Source organism: Quercus lobata, chromosome 10, assembly GCF_001633185.2.
Source record: "Quercus lobata isolate SW786 chromosome 10, ValleyOak3.0 Primary Assembly, whole genome shotgun sequence".
Lineage (NCBI taxonomy): Eukaryota > Viridiplantae > Streptophyta > Magnoliopsida > Fagales > Fagaceae > Quercus > Quercus lobata.
The window spans coordinates 2,429,618-2,435,617 of NC_044913.1; positions in this window are offsets into that span (position 1 = coordinate 2,429,618).

The following is a 6,000-nucleotide window of genomic DNA, read 5'->3' on the forward strand; positions in this document are numbered from 1 at the left end:
GCACTTAAAATTAAATAAAATTTTTATTATAAAAATATAAATAATTAGTCAAATTGTTAAAAAAAAAAAAAATAGCATGTAACACACGCATACATATAGATATTTTCAAAATGAAACATAATTTTTATCATAAAAATATAAATAATTAGTCAAATTATTTTTTTTAAGTAAACGTAATTAATCACATATTAAAATTCTTACCTAAATTTAATACTACATATGATGATTTTTTTTTCTAATTTTTAATAAGATAGAACGTGTAGTGATCTTTGTTGTGAAGTGATTTTTATTAAGTATATGTGATTAGTTTATTTATTTATTTTTATTTATAGTTCATTAATATTAGATTCTTAGTATTTTGCACTCATTAATTCATTTGGTACAAAAATTAAAAAAGTTAAACGGACACATGACACAAGTGGATAATTATGGTGCCCACATAAATTTAGACACATGGCGCAAAATTGAATTCTAATTGAACTTTCTCTAAGCTTTACCTATTTATACACACACACACACACACACACACACACATAGATAATTCACTTGGCACAAAAATTAAAAATTAAATGGGACACATGACACAAAGTTAGATATTCTCTCAAGTTTGACTTTTAATATATATAATTTTTTTTCATAATGATTTAATATGCAATTAATTTCATATTAACACTTTGCCATCAATTTTGATCTTATGGTATCTTGTACTCACCCAACACTTCACATGTGCCCTCAAATGTAACTCCCTTAGTTACCCCATTCTTCATTCTCTCCCTCTCTCTTCACCTTCACTCTTCCCTCGTTCCAAAAAGCACCAATCCCACGCTCCTTTTTACACTATAAAAACCATCCCATCATGTTAACTAAAACTCGTACTCAGTACACAAAACTCTCGCTTCTACGAACTCAGTCTGAGAGCGACTAGTCTTACCACCATGGCTCACCCAATAACTCCATTGTCACTGTCACGACCTAAATCCATAGACTATGAATTCAGATGCATGACTAATTTGCTAATCTTACAAAACTCAAAAAACATAATTAATTTAAAATTTGAATAAAACTCCAAACAAACAATGCTCTTAATAAACCTCTTACAATATCTAAAATCCACAATTTAAAAATAATCTCCAAATACTATAAACCTAAGCGAAATAAAAATAACTAAAAATCCTTTAAGGCTTCAAGCATTATTGACGTCACCTAAAAACTCCCACGCTCTACCTTGCACCCTACGAAGTAATCCAAGGGTTCTATTTCCCAACTAAACTTTAATCTGAAAATGGTAATTGATAGGTGAGCCACACATCTAGTTAGCAATTATTCACAATACACAACAAGATAGAGTCAAGCAAAGTACGAGTATTTTGATTTTTCACAAACTCATTCAATATATCAAAAATAATTATTCCAAAACATATAATGAATCACTTAATACATATATAATCACATCTTAAAATCATTAGAAAAACACATACATATAATTGATCAAAGCACAGTGTCACATATACACATCACATATTCTCACATACAATCTTGTGAGTGGATACCATCTAACCTTTGTTGGTGAGGGATCAACACATATTCTCACATACAATCTTGTGAACGGATTTACACATATATCTGATCAATTCTAAAAACACTCATTTTGAGTCACATATCACAAAACAAAATATATAGAAAATAGAATAATTTTCTTAATATTAACAATTATTCTAGATATAGAGACATATCGAACATCACAATATTGAATTGAAATAGAATCAAAGGATGCTTGACTCTCTTAGGTTTCGCTTGGGAGGAGGGAATGGAATAGAATGGAATGGAAAGGAATGAAAAAAATCATTTTAGAATATTCTTCCCTTCCCTTGTTTGGGAGTTTTAATGGAGGGAATGGAAAGCTCATTCCTTTGTTTGGGAGTTTAAGTAAGATGGAATGGAAAGCTCATTCCTTTGTTTGGGAGTTTAAGTAAGAGGGAATGAAATGGGTATGAGAGAACACTCATTCTTCTCTATTCTCTTAAAACCTCAAATTTTCATTCCCCCCGAAATTGGGAGGAATTAGAGGGAATGGAATTAGATTTAATGATATTTTTACTAAAACTCCCAAAATATCCCTGTATATTCAACTCTTTATTTTAAAATAGGGGTCTAATAGTAATATTGTTGTAGTTGCACGATTTTCCTGGCCCAAATTCGATTGATCAGGTCCTGGCCCAAAGCGCAACCCACAATAAATATTTGTAGAGGATGGGTCAAAGAACTTGGCCTCAGCGTGTCTATTCCGTCTGATGCATGGGCAATATGGTTGCAGAAAATAAAGACATGAAAATGGATCTCTCCCGTATAAGTTTATTTCTTTAGTTCCTCATACAGAAATTTTTCGTCCCCCTCTTTAAGGGACTCCACTACATTATATAGTTCCCTTCTCTCATCTCAACCCTACACTTGTTGACTATCTAAGCACATACTTGAGTGGCTGTCCCATCAGACGCCTTCATCTCTCCCCATGTGAGTTGCAGAGGCCAAGGCGGTACTGTTCAGGGGTCATTTCCTCATTAATGCGGCCAAGAGGGTGGCTGGGGCGCAATTAATGTGGTGGTAGCTCTCCATGGGATATTTTGGATTTTATTCATTTTATATGTTGGGAGGACGAACCGAAGTGGCTGGGGAGAGTTCCTCGTCTGGGCTTCGTGATGTCCGAGGAGGAGTTACTCCTCGGACAGGTTTCCTTGGCGTTTATGGGATTGAGTAATGCTTCATACGTGGTTTCTCTTCGGACAGGACGCTCCTCGGACGGGCCTGAATTTGGAATAGCCCATTATTTCTGGGCCGGGCCCCACATTAGCCCCTCAAAACTCCGGTTTCTATCTCCCTCCGAGGAGGAAAAGACGGGGTTTTGATATTTTGGGAGAGGGTGGAAATAAGGAGAGCGTGTGGCGCGCGTGCGGACCGTTACTTCTGACGCGCTGCAATTTACGAGGCGCGGCCATTAACTTCTGGAGGCGTTATGTTCCCTCATCCAACGGTGTGGCGTAGATCGAACGGCTATCGTTTTTTCCCGTATTTTTAGGCAGGAGCGATCTTTTCTCTCTCCTCCTGGCTATATAAGACGTCATAGGGGTTCAGTTTCTTCTTTTATCTGCATTTCACAAACCTTAGAGGCTTCCAGAGAACTCCATCGAACCCCAGAGATACACGAACACTTGCGACCGTTACGCCATCGTAGCCGTTTTTGTGAAGCGTTTCGTCCACGAGAGATTCCAAGGCACCTCATTGAACGTTTTGTGAAGGTACCAGTACATTTCGTTCATCTTGCTGTTTCAATTTCCTCCTCGGACTCTACTTTTTTTTTCTGAGTCTTTACTTTTGTTCCTCGGTTCAGTCCAGATGGGTAGATTTGAGAAATTAGTTAACACCCCCGCTGCTATGGAAGCCTTTAGGGCTAAATATCACATTCCCCCGGGGGTTGGGCTGCGGTACTGTCCTCTTGAAGGAATATTGACAGATAGGCGTGCGGGAGAAGTCGTTATCCCCATGATTGCCTTCATAGAGGGAGGGATGACACTTCCCATGCGTAGGATTACAAGGGAGTACTTGTTCAACCATATGTTGACGCCGTACCAGTGTGCCCCGAATATGTTCAAGATACTAGGCTGTGTAGATGTCTTAAACGAGCGGATGAATCTAGGCCTTACTTGGCACGATGTGGCTTATCTGTACGAATGTCACCGCCTCGGGGATGAGGGGTATTATCTTAAATCCCGGAGCGAGGACGTTAGGTTGATCTCTTGTCTCCCAATATCCAATAAGACAGTGAAGAATGATTTCCTTATTGCTTCTGGGGAGTGGTTCGACGGTATTCATTGTCCGACTCGGGCAGGAAACCCAGGTGCGGCGTTTCTAGGATCGGTCCCTTTTGGGATAGGATTTAGTATTGAGGGGTTACACTTTTTGCTTTCTTTATAACTGGAAGATTTCGTGGACTAATCCCCTTTTCCTTGATTGTTTGCAGATAAAATTCACGTCGCCCCTCGGCTAAACTTTGTGAACGTGCCAGCGCTGAACTACCTTCTTAGGTCGGAGATCTACGTTTCCGAGGACGGGCAGTTGCGTGCTGCCCATCTGGTTCTGGGCTATCAACCCCTGAGCAGCTCTTTCCAGGCTATCGGTCACGCCATAAGGGCTGGTAGTCCGAGGTTGGCTCGGATTGACGTGTCCAGGGACGGGCTCCTAGCTGAACATGATCTGCCACCAGTTGTGTTGCCCGGTGTTAGAGATCCCTACTTGGCAGAGCAGCTACCTCCGCCAAACGAGCCTGGTGCTGCCGCTCAGGTCGAAGAGGAAGCTGAATCATCTCGTCTTTCCCTTGAGGCAGAAATAGACGAGTTTTATTTTGAGGAAGTTCAACAGACCCCCCTGGTGGAATTTTCTGATCCCGAAGGAGAGCGGGACCGACATTCTGCAGTTGGTATTCCTTCCATCGTTCTCTGCTCGGACGATACTTCGGACGAGGAGGTAGAGCCCATGGCAGAAAAGGGAAAAACTCTAAAGGAGCTGATGGCCTCCCGAGGGAAAGGCCGGTTGCCGAAAGGACAGTCCTCGAAGGCACCAACTCCACCACAGGGCAAGACCCTCCCTCCTGTGGTTCCTACGGACACCTCAGACCTTGGCCTTAAGGTTAATCCGGACTTAAAGAAGAAAAGGCTGGCCGACACTCCTGAGGAGGGCGAGGTGGTTGCCCAACCGACCAAGCAGCAAAAAACCACTCGCGCGTCAAGGAGCAGAAGGGGAAACTCCTCGGAGAGTCGAGACGAGGAGACTCTTGCGGATGTACGTGCTACCCCGCGTGTATGGGGCCCCAGATTGGAGCTGGATGGGGTGGCCATTCCCTACAATGCTTCGATCCGAGAGTACAATCGAGGCCGGGCGGGCTACGTGGCCGAGGCCTTAGAGCAGCCCCTACTCCTTCCTCGGGATATGGAGGCTTATAGGCAGTTCTCTCAGCCCGAGATCTTCCTATCCCTTAAAAGGGATCTCGCGATGGTAAGTAATCCTTTTACTGTTTCATTAATTTCTTTGACCTTAGATTACAGCAATCTTGTTTCGTTTGTAGATTACCCAGCAGGTGTTCGTGGCTGAGGAATTTTGTCGTGGTAATAGTAGTCGGGCTGAGGTCGAGAACCTGGCGCGAGCGGAGGTGGAGAAAACCTTGGGGTCCCTCCAGCACGATTACACTGAACTTATGGACAAGTTCAAGGAGTCGGAGAACCGGCGCAAGTCTGCAGAGGCTGGTTTGAAGAGTGCTGAGGCCCAGGCGGAGGACCAGCGCAAGGAGCTGTTCTCGACCCAGATTAACCTTGCCACCGAGAAATAGGCAGTGCAGGATCTCAAGACCGCTCTGCAAAGGGTCGAGGATGAGCTGCGACGGGCCAAAGAGGAGGCCCAACTGATCCGAGAAGCCACAGAGGCTGAGAAGAGTGCCGCACGCCAGCTCGGGGCCGAAGAGACGGAGGCCAGGCTATCCGAGGAAATCCCCGAGGTATGCCGGGAGTATTGCGATATCTCATGGTCTCGTGCCCTCGACGCTGCAGGAGTTCCTGCTGACTCGGCGCTGAGACTGCCCGAAAGCATCTTCTATCCTAAAGAGATCCGAGCGCATCCTGATGGTGTTCAAGCTGCCTCTGAGCAGGATCTGGCGACGTCTGATGCTGTCCTTGTGCCCAATATGGCGGATGATCCCGTCGCAGACTCTACCATCGAGGTTCCGCCTCCTCAGCCTGAGCAGAAAGGAGATCCTCCTGCTGAGGCTTAGCCTTCTAGGCTTTTGATCTCTGTACTCTTTCCTTTTTTGACCGAGAGTCGTCCAATCTTCCCGCTCTTTTGTAAGGACCTCTCCTTCTAATGTACTCGGAATATTAATATAAAATGTTCGTTTTGCTTACTATGGATGCACGTCAGTAGCGCTCTTCTTTAAACATTTGCAACTATGTAGATACA